The sequence below is a fragment of the Lissotriton helveticus genome (genome assembly GCF_964261635.1).
Source record: "Lissotriton helveticus chromosome 1_1 unlocalized genomic scaffold, aLisHel1.1 SUPER_1_unloc_25, whole genome shotgun sequence".
NCBI lineage: Eukaryota > Metazoa > Chordata > Amphibia > Caudata > Salamandridae > Lissotriton > Lissotriton helveticus.
The window spans coordinates 473,799-494,560 of record NW_027611665.1 but is presented as its reverse complement, the minus strand read 5'-3'; the positions used below and the strand labels follow the sequence as shown (position 1 = coordinate 494,560).

General features: G+C 46.8%; 1 pseudogene; it reads left to right on the top strand.

Annotated features, from left to right (window-relative positions):
• The first annotated feature begins 4,004 nt into the window (after positions 1 to 4,004).
• LOC144805793 (uncharacterized) lies at positions 4,005 to 17,411 on the top strand (annotated as a pseudogene).
• Positions 17,412 to 20,762: the final 3,351 nt, after the last annotated feature.

The window sequence follows — 20,762 nt, the reverse complement described above, 5'->3', positions numbered from 1 at the left end:
AGAGCATTTTTCATGACAATACTCGGATTTAAAGAGAATGGTTCTGTTAACCCAATCTATATAAGGGTTGTGAAGGACTAACCAAGGGATACCCAGGATCAGGCCAAACTGAGGGGCATCAATAACATCAAAGGTTATATCTTCACTGTGTTTGGTGGCACATAACATAGTTAAGATCTCAGTGTGATATTGTATTGGGCCTGAGGTCAGTTCCTTTCCATCCACGGCCCTGACTATTTCTGGGGATTTTTTCTCGATTCTTTGCAGACCTAACTTTTCAAACAATTGGGTGTCAATAAAATTGCCTGTGGCTCCTGAATCTATCAAAACATCCACAGACCAAGAACGAGTGTTATCTAACTGGGATTGGAGAAGAACTCTCATACTAAGATGACTATGAGAGATGGTTGGAGCATTTGAGGCCAAACTAAGCTGTTTACCCGATAAACTGACCTCCTGGTCTACCGAGCTCACAAGTTTTCCGCCTGTGAAATAGCATTGACATCTACTGATTTAGTTTTTGGTCTTGTGGGACGAGTTGGACACTCTTTGACGAAGTGTCCTGATTTCCCACAATACATACACTGATTCAACTTCCTCCTTTTCTCCCTTTCGTCTTTGGACAGAGGACCTCTAACTGTCCCTATTTGCATTGGTTCGGAAAACTCTTGTCTAGGTGTGACATCATGCTTAGGACTTGTCTTGTCTTTAGGTAAAAAGAATTTAACATCTGTCTTCCCTTTTTCTCCCTTTCTTTCTATTATGCGATGGTTTAATTTGACTACCAGATCTATAAATTCATCGCAGTCAGTGGGAGGATCAAGGATTTGAGTAACCATGTCTTTCAAATCGTCTTTTAAACCCCTATAGAACAAAGACACTCTTTTGTCTTCTGGCCATTCCGCTTCTATCACCAACCTGTTGAAGGTGGAGATGTAATGTAAAAGATCTGAGGACCCCTGCTTTAAATTTAATAACTCGTAATCTGCCGACTGTACAAAGACATGCTTGGCAAAGAGTTTCTTCATGGTATTTTTAAATCGCTTCAGATCGTATAAAACTGCATCATCTCTTTCCACATAAGGTACAGACCAGAGAGCTGCCTCACCACCTAAATACGAAAGGATAAAAGCCACCTTCGCCGAATCATCAGGAAACGCAATGGGTTTAGCTGCAAAATGCAGATGGCATTGGTTTAAAAATATGGCGAACTTGTTGCAGTCCCCATAGAACCTCTCGGGCGGCGCCAAGGGCACAGAAACGGGGGTAACCACCTGAATTTGGGTGGTTGCAGAAGGGGAACTGGATGCGCCACCACTGTACAGGGTTTGCAGTGGAGGTTGGAAGGTAGCTGGCTTAATTGGAGAAGTCCACGTTGGTCTAGAAGTTTGTATATTACTTTGTAACTCAGAAACATCTCTACGTAATTCCGCATTTTCGTATCTAATTTGAGCTAACATAGCTGCTATATCTTGAAGAGACACTTCATCTGTTTGGTCCATAGCGTCTGGGCAAAACTTGTTCCGTGGGCTTAGCCTTCTGTCAGGTGATTCAAGTCACTCTTACCTTCAAGGCTGTGCAATCTTACCTGTAAGGTGCTTGACGGGTTTTGCAGAGACGCTATGAGCCAAACTCCCTGAAACCTATCCTACCTCTGGTGATTCGTAGATCTACACGCCAAGATGCTGGATAGCTAAAAGGGAGAGTGGCCGGATCTGACGCTAATGCGAGTTCTTGTAGTCGACCTGCAAAGCAACAAGCTCTCCTTAGTGTCTTATTCTCCAAAAGATTAACTCTGTCTCTAATTAAACCCTATACTGTACAACTGAGATGCTTTTCTGTTAAATATCCTACCTGCGATCTACCAAGAATGGCTTCGCGTCCTGGAAGTGGTGTAATGTGTCAATACAGCTTAGCAGAGATGTGTTGATGAAGAATATTCAGTTCTTGAAGTTTAGTGCTGGGTGAAGTAGTTTCACTACAAAGATACAAAGGCAAAATTATACCTATTCTACAACATGAAATCCTAAACCAAGTTCTTTAGCTTTCTCTTCTATCACACTCCAACTTACTTCTTTACTAACTGTGAAGTCTTTCACCACTTCCACATTTTCTGATGGGTTGATTCCCTGTTTAAAGAATCTTAAAAGATATACACAACAAACAAAGGTATATATTGCAAACAAGAAATATACATAAACCAGAAAGGTTCTTAACACCTAAACGGAATTCACTATTCACATGAAATGCTTCTCAAACCAAGTTCGCATTGACCATGATAAAACAATGTCTTTTTAGTTGCATGAATTCTCCTCTTGTGTTCAGAGAGAATAGTTCCAAAAATAGTTCTTTTTAAAAAAAAAGGTAGCTAGCGATGGGCGCCAAAGAAGAATCGAGGGTGCACTTAGCTTTTGAAATCTCCTTGTAGCATTGTCCAGAGTCAGTGTTCCAAACGATGTTCTCCAAACAGGATGCCCAGGAAGAATACCGGAGCTCTTCTGAGGACGCGCGATGTTTCTTCTTGCCAGGCTGGAAGGCTAAGCGTCTTCCAGAAGCCTGGGTGTGGTTTTTATAGAGGAACCACACCCAAACGTAGAGACGCATGCGTGCCTTCAGACGCTGTATTTCCCTCTTAGCGTGCAGAGAGAAATGTCAAACAAACGCGTCTTTTGGTTTCTGACAGGAGCGGAACACACGCGTTTATCTGAAAGCATCTAACGCGTGTTTCCGCCTGTCAGCTAGAACGTGGCAGAAACAAACATTACTTATGGTCTCGAGTTAACATTTGCCAAAACGGATTAACCCCTGCTTCCACCGCCAAGAGTCACAAAAAGGAAGTCAGTGTTAAAACAGAATTAAGTACACACAATCATGCGTTACAAAGATCATTATATAAACACCTTATCACGGAGTGCAGGATGCACGGGACAGGGGTGGGTTTCCTAATTGGAGTATAAATTCCTTTTTTTTAAAGTGCATGTTGCGGACTTGCTACTCCTAAGGGGGTCGCGGCTTATCATCATGACAACTCGCCTCTAATCCCCGCTTTAAAAGCGTCCCATGTATTCTGAACCGAGGCTGTTCCTCTATTAATTTCTAAATATTCTTTTATCCACTTTGCCATCCTGTCTACATATTCAGAGTCAGCTAATAATTTTCGGTCGAATGTCCAGGAACTTACATTGAGGATTGATAGGCTGGTTTTTATTTCAATTACGATTGGATTATGATCCGATATTATTCGTGGATATGAATCAAATTTAGTATCACACAGTAGTGTCTTCTTAATGAAAAAGTAATCAAGGCGTACAAACTTTTTATGGGAAAAGAGAAAAAAGTAAACCGGAGTATTGTCAGATTTTTTTCATGGGCAACATCAAATAAGCCATGATCCGTTATCAGAGAATGAAGAGATTTGAATGATTTTTTTTTTACCCCTTGATAATCTATGATATTACCTAGATTTCTATTAAGATCTATATGAAGATTGAAATCTCCACACAATATTAATGATGGAGCCCAATTGGCTAATTCTAAGTTTAAGGAGTTCAGTATATTTGGATCATCTGTATTTGGGGCATAGATCCAGCAAATGGTCCAAATTTTACTATCAATTTTTAATTCCACTATTGCCCATCTCCCATTTTGATCTGCCTTATTACGGATCAACGTCCCCAAACCTTTTTTAATTAGGATTGCCACCCCTTTTGTCGTTGTACCTTGTGAAGTGCAGACTAACAATTTCATCCCCAAGTCTTCATACAATTGTCTATCATTCCACATAATATGTGATTCTTGAATACATAAAATATCTAGTTTCATAGTCTGTATAATTTGTGCAGCAACCCCCCTCTTTTTCTTATTATTTAAACCACATATATTCCAGGAGCCTATTCGTAATTTCTCCATTCAGTCGATATAATTCAATCCCCCCTCCACGCATAAACAATATATAATAGATATGGCTGTGACTCTTTAATTGCTAAATAAATGAACCCTGTAAAATGGCTAAAGGGAAGCAAGAGGGGAATAGGGAGGGGACACCCAAAGCCCTCCAAAACTCCACACTTGATTCCTTCCTGATAAAGGCTGCTACAGCTATAGACAAGGAAATTCTGGCAGTCAAAAGCCAGCTATCCCTTGGGGGTAGCTCCCTCACTATGAATCAAGATTTAGTACACAGTGGGGTGTTTGTGGACACTGATCCCGTTAACTCTGAAAGCACACAAATACCAGCTGAACCACCACTACCCACTGTGAACTCTTTTCCCGCCACATCAAGTCTCTTTGTCGAAACACTTGGAGCCCTTAGCGGGTGCAAAGACTAGGTCAAAGAAAAAGCTGCAGGAACCCCCACAGGAGACTAATAGTACTCATCCAGTACTAGCCATCGTGCAATAACCTCAATCTGCTTCAGCAGCTATCTTAGCTCCATCTCTGCAAGACCTAGACTCTTTATCTGTTCGGTTTGAAAAATTATTATCTAATAACCTTTCACCTATATTGCATAGTCTTGACAAGCTCAAGGACAATGTGGGAAATGTAATGAAATCTGTTGCATGTCTTTTGGATGGGGTATGAAAAGACAGAGCATCACACCCGGATTGCCCCGCCCCGGGTGGAACATATGGTCCTGAAAGTTTCAATAATAGGAGGGGGAACCACTTCAGTAAAAGTCGACAATTAGCTCCTGTAGACAACCTAGGGGTCCCTGGATCTGCTTTTGGGGAAGATCAATCTAAAAATGGAGCACTGAAGCAAACTAAGACATCAGTTGGGAGCAAGCAGGCCGTGGTAGATGTAGGTCTAAAACTCAGAGCTCTAAAACTAATGGAAAGGGTAATGGACCATCGAGACAGCCTTTCTGCCAGACAAATGATGTGGCATATCCATATAATCCGTTAAATAAGGTCAGAGTGAAAGTATAATTGCAGCATCACCAGTGGAGACACACTGGTGAAACTGCATATATATGTATTGAGTGTGGAAACATGTTCAGATTTCAAAGATCATTCCAGCAACACTTGAAAATTCACAAAGGTGTAAAACTGTTTGCATGTTGAGACTGTGGGAAGTCTTTCAAGTTAAAGAACTCTTTCCAGAAACACCAACAAATGCACACAAGCGAGAAACTGTACAAATGTTCTGAATGTGGGAAAACATTCAGATTAAAAGACTCTTTTTAGAAACACCAACACATTCACACAGGGGAGAAACCGCAAACATGTTCAGAATGTGGGAAGGCTTTCAGATTGAAAGAATAATTGCAGTTACACCGATGGAGGCATACTGGTGAAAAACCATATAATTGTACAGAGTGTGACAAGAGTTTTAGTAGGCCAGCGTCATTGCATATACACCAGGTGACACACAGGAAATGAACTATGTCAAATTACCAAGATCCGTATGTGAGCTGCAGATCAGTGTAGTACTCTGGCAGGATAGCCTTAGCCCTGCATCCATCTGATGTATAAATGGTGCACTAATATTACTTGTATTATTAGTTCTACACAGAGAACAACTGCAGTATAAAATGCTATATAAACACGCATTGCCAAAGCTAATATGTCTGGGATGCATTTTATTAGCCAGAAATACTGGGAATTTCAAAAGACTTCAATTGCACTGAATTTGTATTTAGCAGAGACCCACCCGCAGGAGAGAAGCCAGATATGTTGTATCTCGGTTGCTAGACATCAAAGGTTGGTTCTTTAAATGGAAACAACACAAGGAAAGTCTCCTTGGCTATGCTTTGAAATGTATTTTATTTTTCCCATTATTGAAACAAAATGTCTAGCTGTGACAAAATGATTGCTTTTTGTACACAGTGCATGCAGAGTACCAAAAAATTAAATTTGACATAAAGTGTGATTGTTGGGTCTGCTTTTTGCTATAAAACAGTCCCTTGTGCACTGCATTAGAGCAGCTTCATCATAATAATAATAATAATAATAATATTAAAGTTTATATAGCGCGAACAGCTACCTCACAAGGAGGTGTCCCGGCACTTTGTAAGCATCACGATAAACTGAGTAGTAGCAGGGCAGCTTAAACGCTGATTACTGATTAAAAAGCCATGTCTTTAGCTGTTTCCTGAAAAGGGGCTCAGAAATTGCATTGCGAATAAAAAGTGGAAGGGCGTTCCACAATTTAGCAGTTCTCGCCAAAAAAGCTCTACCTACGAGGCGAGCCTTAGCGAAACGGGGGACAGAGATCAAGTTCAGGGCATTCGAACGTAGAGACCGTACTTGCATATAGCTGGGGAATCTAGATTTAAGATAGTTTGGGCACTTTCCCTGCAGAGCCCGATAGGCCTATGTCAGTGCTTTAAAATCAATCCTGGATGCCACAGGCAATCAATGAAGATTGCGCAGATGCGGGGAGATATGTCTAAAAGGAATATGTTTAATCGGCCTTGCCGCCGCATTCTGCATTATCTGTAATCACTGAGTCACATACTTAGGCAAACCTAGATGGAGTCCATTAGCGTAGTCCAGCCTAGATGTTACAGTGGCATGGACTACTAATTTACGACAATCTTGCGGCAAAAGATCCAAGAACTTTCCAAGGTTTCTAAGTTTTGTAAAGCAACCCGCCGCTACCTGTTGGATATGAGCAGAGAAGGAGAGGTCAGCATCCCATCTCACCCCCAGGTTTTTGGCACTTGTGCTAGGAGGGGCGGGCCCCATTTCACGTATGAAATTGCTTTGATACCCCAGTTGGCTATTAAAGTAAAAAGAGGGTCTAAATACACATTAAAAAGCAGGGGGCTTAAAGCAGAGGCCTGGGGAACCCCACATCAAAGAGGTATAGGTTTGGATGAAAACGGGCGTAGGGAGACTTTCTGCGATCAGGCGCTCAGATAGGACTGCACGCAGGCACACACATTCTCGCCCAGACTAACATTTTAAAGTCTTTGAAGCAATCTAACATGATCGACCGTGTTGAAAGGCGCAGATAAATCCAGGAGCACCAGCATTGCTGATGCCCCTGAATCTAGTGCCCACCTAATTGATTCCGCCACCTCTATAAGGGCGGTCTCGGTGCTGAAGCCAGGCCGAAAGCCTGACTGTGTTTCATGCAATATCGCATTGCTTTCAATAAAGCAATTCAGTTGGCGTTGTACTAGCTTCTCTAGTATTTTCCCCGGCGCGGGTAAGAAAGAAATTGACCTGAGGTTGCTAAGATCATCTGTGGCTCCATTTGGTTTCTTTTTCAGCGGAAGCACTGTAGCATGTCTCCAACAGTCAGGGAATATTCCGGTCTCCAGAGAGGTGTTCCAGATATGAGTGAGAGTGTCTAACACAAAAGGAGAAATCATTTTCCACAGTTTGGGAGGGCATGGGTCATCGGGTGCTCCTGATTTACATTTATCTATTTCGGCTAGTGCCTCCTGCTGCACGATTGGTCGAAAGCAGGGAAGCGACTGAGCCCATGCAGTGCTCAAAGAGAAATCTGACTTCTCTGTCATGACAGAGACAGAGAATGTATCATACGCCTTTTTTATTTTATTATTAAAAAAGTTTGAGATCTCTTCACACAGAGCTGGAGTCGAAGTCACTTCCGACTCAATTGCTCTTGGTTTAAAAAAAGACTGAACTACCTTAAAAACTTCTTTGCTTGACTGGTAGGAGGTGGATTGATGAACCAAGCAGCCATAGCATGAGTTGAGAGCTGTGTACCTGCTCTTATTTCCTGCAGAAAGTGAGTTCAATCACTGAGCCGTTTGGGCTGCCGGACGTGTCCTCTGGTTTGAGATTTGTTGCACAAACAAGTAAAGCTCGCCTGGAATGACGTGCTGTAGGTGGATTGTAATATGGAGTTTTTGTTAAAGGAGGTGGGCCTTTAGCAAGAAACAGCAAGAACAGCAAGAAAAGCTGTAGCCTTCGCCAGAGGGGGAAGCTTTAGGCCTCTGGTAACCATGATAGAGCTTAGAGGGCGGAAGAGAAGTATGACCTGGAATAGTTTTGCAGCTGTGTTCTGGGTTCTGTATCTTCGTAATTACTGGGTCAGCTGCTTCAAGCTTTATATCTTTCATGTCATCTAGTAGGGAGAGCCCTGGGCTAATGGTGATTGGCACTTTTGATGGAATTTTAAATACTAGACTATTCAACATAGACATCCCATCCTGTAAATTGATCCCTTTGTAACCTGGTTCAATCGAAGTGCCAGCAGGAGGCTGATACTCAGTGTTGCACCTAAAATCCTTACTTGGAGTGTCGGGTTCGGAATGTGGCTCATTTGACCAGATAGAGGGTAAGGCTGTTTGGGCAGTGTCCAGGAGGGTGTTAATGCAAGCTAGTATCTCAGTTCTTGATGTTTTGGTTTGAGGTAATTTCTTCGCATCCACAGCTCTGGCTGCAAGGCCTTGGCCAATGGCACATGACTATAAGTTGGATGGGTTTCACCTTTAGTGTAATCCCTCTGTCATTCACCTAGTTGTAGAAGTTGAGTTTGAAAGAGGTGATCAGCTCCTTTAGTGGTCTGAGGTATATGTCGAAGGGGGAGATGGTGAATCCTTGGGAATCTCCAGCAGCGAAGGGAAACTAGTTGGACAGACAGTGAGTGCTTCCCCGCTCCGGTGATGCTTGCTCCTCTCATTACTCAAGAGTGCCACAGAGGCACGGGTAAACGGCCTTCTCTCCTTGAGGTATCTCAGATTCCTTGGGTTCAGCGGCCTCTCCGTCACTTCTCTCAGACACCTCAGCGGCCTCCCCAATAGGTGCATCACATACATGCCGACATTTTACCTCAAGAAAGTGAGAGATTTAAAAAAAAAAGCAGGCTCATCATCGCGCCACAGAAAGCTTCGCTGCCCATGGGACTTCAAGCCCCAGCCTACCTTGCGGTTGGAACCTCCGCCAATGCCCCCTGAATGCGCCCAGTGGAGCATAGAGTGTGCTCGGGGCTCCTGCGATGCGCCACTAAAAGCCTCGCTGCCCAGGGGACTTCAAGCCCCAGCCTGCCTTGCAGCTGGAACTGTCGCCAAGGATCCCTGACCGTGCCAAGAGGTGCATAAAGAGTGCTCGGGCTGGCGGGGCGGGCGAGCCCGTTCCAAGGGTGGGCCCATCTGCGCTCATCAGAGCCAGGAAGAGGCTGGGCTAGGCCTACCCTCTCAGTCTTATGGTCTATGTGCGATCCTCCTGGTAATGTGATCTGATCCTAAGAAGATTAACTGAGTCTCCTCTGTATAGTAAGTTTTATTTCCTACTTGTGACTGTGACTCTTTAATTGTCAAATAACTGAACCCTGTAAAATGGCTAAAGGGAAGCAACAGTGGAATTGGGAGGGGGCACCCAAGGCCCTCTAAAACTCCACACTTGATTCCTTCCTGATAAAGGCTGCTACAGCTATAGACAAGGAAATTCTGGCAGTCAAAAGACGGCTATCCCTTGGGGGTAGCTCCCTCACTACTCTGAATCAAGATTTAGTACACAGTGGGGTGTTTGTGGACACTGATCCCGTTAACTCTGAAAGCACACAAATACCAGCTGAACCACCACTACCCACTGTGAACTCTTTTCCCGCCACATCAAGTCTCTTTGTTGAAACACTTGGAGCCCTTAGCGGTGCAAAGACTAGGTCAAAGAAAAAGCTGCAGGAACCCCCACAGGAGACTAATAGTACTCATCCAGTACTAGCCATCGTGCAATAACCTCAATCTGCTTCAGCAGCTATCTTAGCTCCATCTCTGCAAGACCTAGACTCTTTATCTGTTCGGTTTGAAAAATTATTATCTAATAACCTTTCACCTATATTGCATAGTCTTGACAAGCTCAAGGACAATGTGGGAAATGTAATGAAATCTGTTGCATGTCTTTTGGATGGGGTAGGAAAAGACAGAGCATCACACCCGGATTGCCCCGCCCTGGGTGGAACATATGGTTCTGAAAGTTTCAATAATAGGAGGGGGAACCACAAAAATAAAAGCCGACAATTAGCTCCTGTAGACAACCTAGGGGTCCCTGGATCTGCTTTTGGGGAAGATCAATCTAAAAATGGAGCACTGAAGCAAACTAAGACATCAGTTGGGAGCAAGCAGGCCGTGGTAGATGTAGGTCTAAAACTCAGAGCTCTAAAACTAATGGAAAGGGTAATGGATCATCGAGACAGCCTTTCTGCCAAACAAATGATGAGGCTTATCCATATAATCCGTTAAATAAGGTCAGAGTGAAAGTATCATTGCAGCATCACCAGTGGAGGCACACTGGTGAAACTGCATATATATGTATTGAGTGTGGAAACAAGTTCAGATTTCAAAGATCATTCCAGCAACAATTGAAAATTCACAAAGGTGTAAAATTGTTTGCATGTTGAGACTGTGGGAAGTCTTTCAGGTTAAAGGACTCTTTCCGGAAACACCAACAAATGCACACAAGCGAAAAACTGTATAAATGTTCAGAATGTGGGAAAACATTCAGATTAGAAGGCTCTTTTCAGAAACACCAACACATTCACACAGGGGAGAAACCACACACCTGTTCAGAATGTGGGAAGCCTTTCAGATTGAAAGAATCATTGCAGTTACACCGATGGAGGCATACTGGTGAAAAACCATATAATTGTACAGAGTGTGACAAGAGTTTTAGTAGGCCAGCGTTATTGCATATACACCAGGTGACACACAGGAAATGAACTATGTCAAATTACCAAGATCCGTATGTGAGCTGCAGATCACAGTGGCGTACTCTGGCAGGATAGCCTTAGCCCTGCATCCATCTGATGTATAAATTGTGCACTAATATTACTTGCATTAATAGTTCTACACAGAGAAAAACTGCAGAATAAAATGCTATATATAAACAATCATTGCCAAAGCTAATATGTCTGGGATGCATTTTATAAGCCAGAAATACTGGAAATTTCAAAATTCTTCGATTGCACTGAATTAGTATTTAGCAAAGACCCACCTGCAGGAGAAAAGCCAGATGTGTTGTATCTCGGTTGCTAGACATGAAAGGTTGGTTCTTTAAATGGAAACAACACAAGGAATGTCTCCTTTGCTATGCTTTGAAATGTATTTTATTTTCCCCATTATTGAAACAAAATGTCTAGCTGTGAAAAAATTATTGCTTTTTGTACACAGTGCATGCAGAGTACAAACAACTGAATTTGACATAAAGTGTGATTGTTGGGTCTGCTTTTTGCTATAAAACAGTCCCTTGTGCACTGCATTAGAGCAGCTTCATAGGAGGTGGATTGATGAACAAAGCAGCCATAGCATGAGTTAAGAGCTGTGTACCGACTCTTATTTCCTGCAGAAAGTGAGTTCAATCACTGGTTTGAGATTTGTTGCACAAACAAGTAAAGCTCGCCTGGAGTGACGTGCTGTAGGTGGATTGTTAAACAGAGTTTTTGTTAAAGGAGGTCGGCCCTGAGCCTTGAACAGCAGGAAAAGCTGTAGCCTTCACTGGAAGGTGAAGCTTTAGGCCTTTGGTAACCATGATAGAGCTTAGAGGGTGGAAGAGAAGTAAGACCTGGAATAGTTTTGCAGCTGCGTTCTGGGTTCTGTATCTTCGTAATTACTGGGTCAGCTGCTCCAAGCTTTATATCTTTCATGTCATCTAATAGGGAGAGCCCCAGGCTGGTGGTGGTTGGCACTTTTGATGGAATTTTAAATACGAGACTATTCAACATGGACATCTCATCCTGTAAATTGATGTCTTTGTAACCTGGTTCAATCGAAGTGCCAGCAGGAGGCTGATATTCAGTGTCGCACCTAAAAACCTTACTTGGAGTGTCGGGTTAGGAATTGGGCTCTTTTGACCAGATAGTGGGTAAGGCTGTTTGGGCAGTGGCCAGGAGGCTGTTTATGCAAGCTACTATCTCCGTTTTTGATATTTTGTTTTGAGGTAAATTCTTCGCATCCACAGCTCTGGCTGCAAGGCCTTGGCCAATGGCACATGACTATAAGTTGGATGGGTTTCACCTTTAGTGTAATCCCTCTGTCATTCACCTAGTTGTAGAAGTTGAGTTTGAAAGAGGTGATCAGCACCTTTAGTGGTCTGAGGTATATGTCGAAGGGGGAGATGTGAATCCTTGGGAATCTCCAGCAGCGAAGGGAAACTAGTTGGACAGACAGTGAGTGCTTCCCCGCTCCGGTGATGCTTGCTCCTCTCATTACTCAAGAGTGCCACAGAGGCACGGGTAAACGACCTTCTCTCCTTGAGGTATCTCAGATTCCTTGGGTTCAGCGGCCTCTCCGTCACTTCTCTCAGACACCTCAGCGGCCTCCCCAATAGGTGCATCACATACATGCCGACATTTTACCTCAAGAAAGTGAGAGATTTAAAAAAAAAAGCAGGCTCATCATCGCGCCACAGAAAGCTTGGCTGCCCATGGGACTTCAAGCCCCAGCCTACCTTGCGGTTGGAACCTCCGCCAATGCCCCCTGAATGCGCCCAGTGGAGCATAGAGTGTGCTCGGGGCTCCTGCGACGCGCCACTAAAAGCCTCGCTGCCCAGGGGACTTCAAGCCCCAGCCTGCCTTGCAGCTGGAACTGTCGCCAAGGATCCCTGACCGTGCCAAGAGGTGCATAAAGAGTGCTCGGGCTGGCGGGGCGGGCGAGCCCGTTCCAAGGGTGGGCCCATCTGCGCCCATCAGAGCCAGGAAGAGGCTGGGCTAGGCCTACCCTCTCAGTCTTATGGTCTATGTGCGATCCTCCTGGTAATGTGATCTGATCCTAAGAAGATTAACTGAGTCTCCTCTGTATAGTAAGTTTTATTTCCTACTTGTGACTGTGACTCTTTAATTGTCAAATAACTGAACCCTGTAAAATGGCTAAAGGGAAGCAACAGTGGAATGGGGAGGGGGCACCCAAGGCCCTCTAAAACTCCACACTTGATTCCTTCCTGATAAAGGCTGCTACAGCTATAGACAAGGAAATTCTGGCAGTCAAAAGACGGCTATCCCTTGGGGGTAGCTCCCTCACTATGAATCAAGATTTAGTACACAGTGGGGTGTTTGTGGACACTGATCCCGTTAACTCTGAAAGCACACAAATACCAGCTGAACCACCACTACCCACTGTGAACTCTTTTCCCGCCACATCAAGTCTCTTTGTCGAAACACTTGGAGCCCTTAGCGGGTGCAAAGACTAGGTCAAAGAAAAAGCTGCAGGAACCCCCACAGGGGAATAATAGTACTCATCAAGTACTAGCCATGGTGCAAGAATCTCAATCTGCTTCAGCAGCTATCTTAGCTCCATCTCTGCAAGACCTAGACTCTTTATCTGTTCGGTTTGAAAAATTATTATCTAATAACCTTTCACCTATATTGCATAGTCTTGACAAGCTCAAGGACAATGTGGGAAATGTAATGAAATCTGTTGCATGTCTTTTGGATGGGGTATGAAAAGACAGAGCATCACACCCGGATTGCCCCGCCCTGGGTGGAACATATGGTCCTGAAAGTTTCAATATTAGGAGGGGGAACCACTTCAGTATAAGTCGACAATTAGCTCCTGTAGACAACCTAGGGGTCCCTGGATCTGCTTTTGGGGAAGATCAATCTAAAAATGGAGCACTGAAGCAAACTAAGACATCAGTTGGGAGCAAGCAGGCCGTGGTAGATGTAGGTCTAAAACTCAAAGCTCTAAAACTAATGGAAAGGGTAATGGACCATCGAGACAGCCTTTCTGCCAGACAAATGATGTGGCAAATCCATATAATCCGTTAAATAAGGTCAGAGTGAAAGTATAATTGCAGCATCACCAGTGGAGACACACTGGTGAAACTGCATATATATGTATTGAGTGTGGAAACATGTTCAGATTTCAAAGATCATTCCAGCAACACTTGAAAATTCACAAAGGTGTAAAACTGTTTGCATGTTGAGACTGTGGGAAGTCTTTCAAGTTAAAGAACTCTTTCCAGAAACACCAACAAATGCACAAAAGCGAGAAACTGTACAAATGTTCTGAATGTGGGAAAACATTCAGATTAAAAGACTCTTTTTAGAAACAATCAATCAATCAATCAAAGACATTTATAGAGCGCACTACTTACCCGTAGGGTCTCAAGGCGCTTGGGGGGGGGGGGTGCCGCTACTGCTCGGAACAGCCAGGTCTTGAGCTTCTTTCTGAAGGAGAGGTGGTCTTGGGTCAGGCGTAGGTCGGCCGGGAGGGAGTTCCAGGTCTTGGCAGCCAGGTAGGAGAAGGACCTTCCTCCCGTAGTGGCTCTACGGATGCGTGGGACGGCGGCGAGGGCGCGGCTGGCAGATCGGAGGTGGCGTTTGGGAGCGTAGAAGTTGATGCGGTTGTTGAGGTAGCTCGGGCCTTGATCGTGGAGAGCTTTGTGAGCGTGGGTAAGGAGGCGGAAGGTGATTCTCTTGTTGACCGGGAGCCAGTGCAGGTCTCTTAGGTGTCCGGAGATGTGGCTGTGTCGTGGGACGTCGAGGATGAGTCTGGCTGAGGCATTCTGGATGCGCTGGAGTCTCTTCTGGATCTTGGCGGTGGTTCCGGCGTAGAGTGCGTTGCCGTAGTCCAGTCGGCTGGTGACGAGGGCCTGGGTGACGGTCTTCCTGGTCTCCGTGGGGATCCACCAGAAGATCTTCCGAAGCATGCGCAAGATGTTGAAGCACGACGAGGAGACGGCGTTGACTTGCCTGGTCATGGAGAGGGAGGAGTCCAGGATGAAGCCCAGGTTGCGTGCGTGGTTCGTCGGTTTGGGTGCGGTGCCCAGGGCGGGGGGCCACCAGGAGTCGTCCCAGGCGGAGGGCGAGGAGCGCAGGATGAGGACCTCCGTCTTATCTGAGTTCAGCTTCAGGCGGCTCGTCGTCATCCACTCGGCTACCTCTTTCATCCCTTCGTGCAGGTTGGCTCTGGCGGTGGCGGGGTCGTTGGTCAGGGAGAGGATCAGCTGGGTGTCGTCGGCGTAGGAGATTATGTTGAGGTTGTGTTGGCGTGCGATGGCCGCGAGGGGGCTCATGTAGACGTTGAAGAGAGTAGGGCTCAGCGAGGATCCTTGAGGGACGCCGCAGATGACTTCGGTGGCCTCTGACTTGTACGGTGGTAGGCGGACTCTCTGTGTTCTTCTGTCGAGGAAGGAGACGATCCATTCCAGTGCCTTCTCCTGGATTCCGACGTTGCTGAGGCGCTGCACAAGGGTGCGGTGGCAGACCGTGTCGAAGGCCGCGGAGAGGTCTAGGAGGATGAGGGCCGCTGTTTCTCCGTTGTCCATCAGAGCTCGGATGTCGTCGGTGGCGGCGATGAGGGCGGTCTCGGTGCTGTGGTTGGCACGGAATCCGGACTGCGATGGGTCGAGGGATCCATTCGTCTCGAGGAAGGCGGCCAGCTGTTTGTTGACGGTCTTCTCTATGACTTTGGCTGGGAACGGGAGTAGAGAGATGGGGCGGTAATTCTTGAGTTCGGTGGGGTCTGCTGTAGGTTTCTTGAGTAGAGCGCTGAGTTCGGCGTGCTTCCAGCTCTCGGGGAAGGTGGCGGTGTTGAATGAGGAGTTGATGATGTCCCGCAGGTGGGGTGCGATGACAGCGTCGGCTTTGTTGAAGACGTGGTGAGGGCAGGGGTCGGTCGGAGATCTGGAGTGGACGGAGTTCATCATGTGGACGGTGTCTTCGGTGTTGACCGGGGTCCAGGCGCGGAGGGTGGAGGTGGGTGGCGTTGCTGCGGTCGTGGCGTGCGTCGGTTGAGTGCTGAAGCTGTTGTGTATGTCCGCGATCTTGTTGTGGAAGTAGGAGGCGAGGGAGTTGCAGAGGTCTTGCGAAGGGGTGCTGTCGTTTTTTCCGGCGTTGGGGTTGGAGAGCTCTTTCACGATGTTGAAGAGTTCCTTGCAGTTGTGTGCGTTGTTGTCCAGTCGGTTCTTGAAAGCCGTTTTCTTGGCTGTGCGGATCAGTTGGTTGTGTTTCCGGGTGGCGAGCTTGAGGGTGGTCCTGTTGTTCGGCGTGGGTTCCTTTCTCCAGGCTTTCTCGAGGGCACGGCAGTTCTTCTTGGAGCTCTTGAGTTCGTCGGTGAACCATGGGGCCTTCTTGCTGCCGGGTCTGCTGGGCGGGATCCTCAGAGGGGCGAGTTCGTCCGCGCAGTTGCTGATCCACTTCGAGAGGTTGTCGGCGGCCTGGCTGGGGTCCGCTGATCTGGCCGGAGGGTGCTGGCTCAGGGAAGCGGCGAGCTGGTCGGCTGTGATCTTGTTCCAGCTTCTCCGGGCAGCCTGTTGCTGGTGGTGGTGGATCGTCGTTCTTGTGAAGGTGAAGTGGATGCATCTGTGGTCCGTCCAGTGGAGTTCCGTGGCGTGGCTGAAAGCGATGTCTTTGCTGGATGAGAAGATGGCGTCGAGTGTGTGTCCGGCGAGGTGGGTGGGGGTGGACACCAGCTGCTTGAGTCCAAGGTTGGCGAGGTTGTCGAGCAGGGTGCTGGTGTTGCAGTCGTTGTTGTTCTCCAGGTGGAAGTTAAAGTCCCCCAGGAGGATGTAGTCAGCGGAGGGGAGGGCGTGCGGGCTGACGAAGTCGGCGATGTCCTCGCTGAAATGGGTGCGTGGTCCCGGAGGTCTGTAGATCAGGGTGCCCCTGAGGGTGGTCTTCGGGTCGGTGTGGATCTGGAAATGCAGGTGTTCGGCGGAGGGTGGGGTGTTGTCGGTGCTGGTCGAGATGCGGATGGTGTTCTTCTGGATGATGGCGATGCCTCCTCCCACCTGGTTGGCGTTGCGGTCCTTCCGGGTGATCTTGTAGCCGTCTGGGATGGCGATGGCGATGTCGGGCGCTGAGGAGGCGTTCATCCAGGTCTCCGTGATGAAGGCAACGTCGGGGGCTGTGGCGTCTAGGAGGTTCCAGAGTTCGATGGCGTGTCTGTGGACGGAGCGGGTGTTGAGCAGGATGCACTTGAGGTGGGTGCTGCTGGTGTTCGTCTTGGCGGGTGCTGGTGCGAGGCAGGTCCGGATGCATGTGAACTTGCAGGCGTGGCAGCTGAAGGGTCCGTGGGTGCGTCGTGGTGAGGCTTGGTAGCATCCTGGGGGTCGACCGGCGTTGAGTGCGCTGAGGTTGGCGGCGGTGTAGGTCAGGCGGGTCGGTCGGGGTCGTCGAGGGCCAGGGGTCCTGGCACTGGGCGCGGTCCAGGCGCGGACGGGCGCAGACGGGCTTACCTTTGGCGCGCCTTCGGCGCACAATCGGCGCGCCCGCTGCGCGAGACCGCTGCGCGTTCGCACGGTCGCCATATATGGCGAAGTGCGCGGGTGGGCGGAGCAGCTGGGAGGCGGGAGCGGGGAGGGAAACACCAACACATTCACACAGGGGAGAAACCGCAAACATGTTCAGAATGTGGGAAGGCTTTCAGATTGAAAGAATCATTGCAGTTACACCGATGGAGGCATACTGGTGAAAAACCATATAATTGTACAGAGTGTGACAAGAGTTTTAGTAGGCCAGCGTCATTGCATATACACCAGGTGACACACAGGAAATGAACTATGTCAAATTACCAAGATCCGTATGTGAGCTGCAGATCAGTGTCGTAATCTGGCAGGATAGCCTTAGCCCTGCATCCATCTGATGTATAAATGGTGCACTAATATTACTTGTATTAATAGTTCTACACAGAGAAAAACTGCAGTATAAAATGCTATATAAACACGCACTGCCAAAGCTAATATGTCTGGGATGCATTTTATTAGCCAGAAATACTGGGAATTTCAAAAGTCTTCAATTGCACTGAATTTGTATTTAGCAGAGACCCACCCGCAGGAGAGAAGCCAGATATGTTGTATCTCGGTTGCTAGACATCAAAGGTTGGTTCTTTAAATGGAAACAACACAAGGAATGTCTCCTTGGCTATGCTTTGAAATGTATTTTATTTTTCCCATTATTGAAACAAAATGTCTAGCTGTGACAAAATGATTGCTTTTTGTACACAGTGCATGCAGAGTACAAAAAATTAAATTTGACATAAAGTGTGATTGTTGGGTCTGCTTTTTGCTATAAAACAGTCCCTTGTGCACTGCATTAGAACAGCTTCATAATAATAATAATACTAAAGTTTATATAGCGCGAACAGCTACCTCACAAGGAGGTGTCCCGGCGCTTTGTAAGCATCACGATAAACTGAGTAGTAACAGGGCCGCTTAAAAGCCGATTACTGATTAAAAAGCCGTGTCTTTAGCTGCTTCCCGAAAAGGGGCTCAGAAATTGCATTACGAATAAAAAGTGGAAGGTCGTTCCACAATTTAGCAGTTGTCGCTGAAAAAGTTCTACCTCCGAGGCGAGCCTTAGTGAAACGGGGGACAGAGATCAAGTTCAGGGTATTTGAACATAGAGACCCTACCTGCCTATAGCTGGGCAATCTAGATTTAAGATAGTTTGGGCACTTGCCCTGCAGAGCCCGATAGGACAATGTCAGGGCTTTAAAATCAATCGTGGATGCCACCGGCAATCAGTGAAGACTGCGCAGATGCGGGGAGATATGATGTCTAAAAGGAATATGTTTAATCAGCCTTGCCACCGCATTCTGCACTATCTGTAATCGCTGAGTCACATACTTAGGCAAACCAAGATAGAGTCCATTAGCGTAGTCCAGCCTAGATGTTACAGTTAAGAAAGAAACATATGGTATCCCAACTGGTGTAATTTAAAAAGACAATTGGTCAAGATATGTATAAAACATGATCAAGGGGAGAGAAGGAGACTCAATTCAGTTTTTTCATATGTGTTTGTGGCATCATATTTATTATAGACATATAAGAAGGAATACAAAAAGGAAAAAGGGTAGGATAATTCTGCATTTATTACAGCACTGCGAGGTACAAACTTGAAATCAAATTGGAGGAACCCAAATTGTACTTGGTGCTCAGTGCAGGTGAGTGAAGGCACGGTAGCAACAAGTGACAATAATCAGCCGCGGCGGCGTAAGGTGAAAGGTGAATAATATATACAGTGACTTGAAGACAAAATGTCGTTCCGATCTTATTTGAATTGATGACTTTGATACAATTATACAGGTGTTATTTCAGGAACCATTCTCTCAGAAGCGCCTATGTTCACGCTGGGCGGTCGACGGCGTTTCAATCCCCTTTTAATTCAGGATCTTCATCAGGACTTGGGTAGGTGGCAGTGCCAGATCTGCTTGCAGAGAGTAGCGGGTCCGGGAGCGAGCAATTCCATCAGACCGACTGCCCAGCGCGAACATAGGTGCTTCTGAGAGAATGGTGCCTCACGTGACTACCATTGGCGGCCGCGGCGCGCCCCCACAAAGAAGCCTGCTGATTTGTCCCCGGCCCCTGGAGCCTTCAGGAGGCCCGTGGACCGTCCCTCGCTAGAGCAGGGCCTCCACTGCTACACCGGAGGCCCCGTGTCAGCCCCTGCTATTACCGGCCCTACGGAGGGGGCTGCCTCAGCACGCAGGGTGGGCTCAGAGGAGTCCCGAGCCCCTCCCCGCCTTCATCACCGTTCCTGCGACATCAGGGAGGGCTCTGAGAGGGTCAGAGCACCCCCCCCCCCCACCTGCCAGACGCGCCGGAGGGCTCCGGAAGAGGCACAAGCCCTCCCGCATCGCCCTGAGCCTACGCAAGGGCCCCGAGAGGCCGAAGAGAATGAGGTAAACTCCGGGGAGGTGGGCGGAAGGCCGGAGAAGGCCCCGAGTTCGCCCCTCCCCGGGGGAAAGTTGAAGTTGGGCCCTGCTGGCCCTGAGATCGCCCTCTCTGTGGAAAACTGGTAACTGGGCCCCTTTGGCCCTAATTATTTGCAGTAGCCCCTAGGGACTGGGTAAGAGCCCTGAATTCCTCCTTGAGTGACTGGTCTGCGGAGGAAGTAATCCCTGACTGTGAGATTGTTTTGGCCAGTTTGCCTCTTAACCAAAGATGAGTTCCACCAGGGAAATACCCTGCAGGGTCAATGCCTTATCTATGCCTAATGATATGATTTGCTTACTAAAGGGGTTACTTACAGAATGGAATGCCTGCCTTTGCTGAATGAGTCAGCTTAATGCCCTGTGGACTCCTGGTTAAGGGAATGTTATTCTTCCTGCCTGATGCCCAGTGGAGTGTTTTATTCTGGCCTAATGAAATGTTGATGCCGGCCTGATTTGCATTGGCCTGTTTATCTTACCTAAAGAAATGTTTTGCTTCTGCCAAGGAAAAGTTTCATATGCATGAGCCAAGTTTTATATGTTTAAGGCTATGCTGGTTTCTAATGTTAAGAAGTGGTCATGTTACTGCAGGCACTGTTCCTTACTGCCTTAGGCAATGACTTTGAAGTCTTGTTAAAATGATTGCAAGGTGCTGCAGTGATGAGGAAATGCTTACAGTACACCTCCAGGGAAATGTCTTCCTCTTGCCTAGGGTAGGGGTTCCTGAATGCCTACAGTGATATAAGGAAATGTTTTATCCCTGCGTAGGGAAATGTTCTACTCTTAGCCTTATGTATGGTTTAACCTGACTAATGAAACGTTTCACTCCAGCTAATTGAAGGTTCTACCTTGAAAGAAGTGTTTAGGCTCCTGTTTGGCGCTGCATCCCCTGAACGCCAGCAGGTGAATAGTGATGGCTCTACATGAACCGTACTCAAATGATTCTTTAATGAATTCTTTACAGGGGCGGGCTACATGAAATGTTTATCCTATCCAAGGAACAGTTGCCCAGATGCCTAAAAGTGCTATGCTGCAGGGGTTGTTTATTAATTAAATATTTTACCCATGCTGGAGGCAATATGTCAATTTACCTGCGCTGTGGGCCTTGGTGCAGTTTTAGCACAGGAACATGCTGGGCAAGAGAAAACTGTAGCCTTTGCTTCACGTTTATTGACTGAGACTGAGAAGAATTACTCAG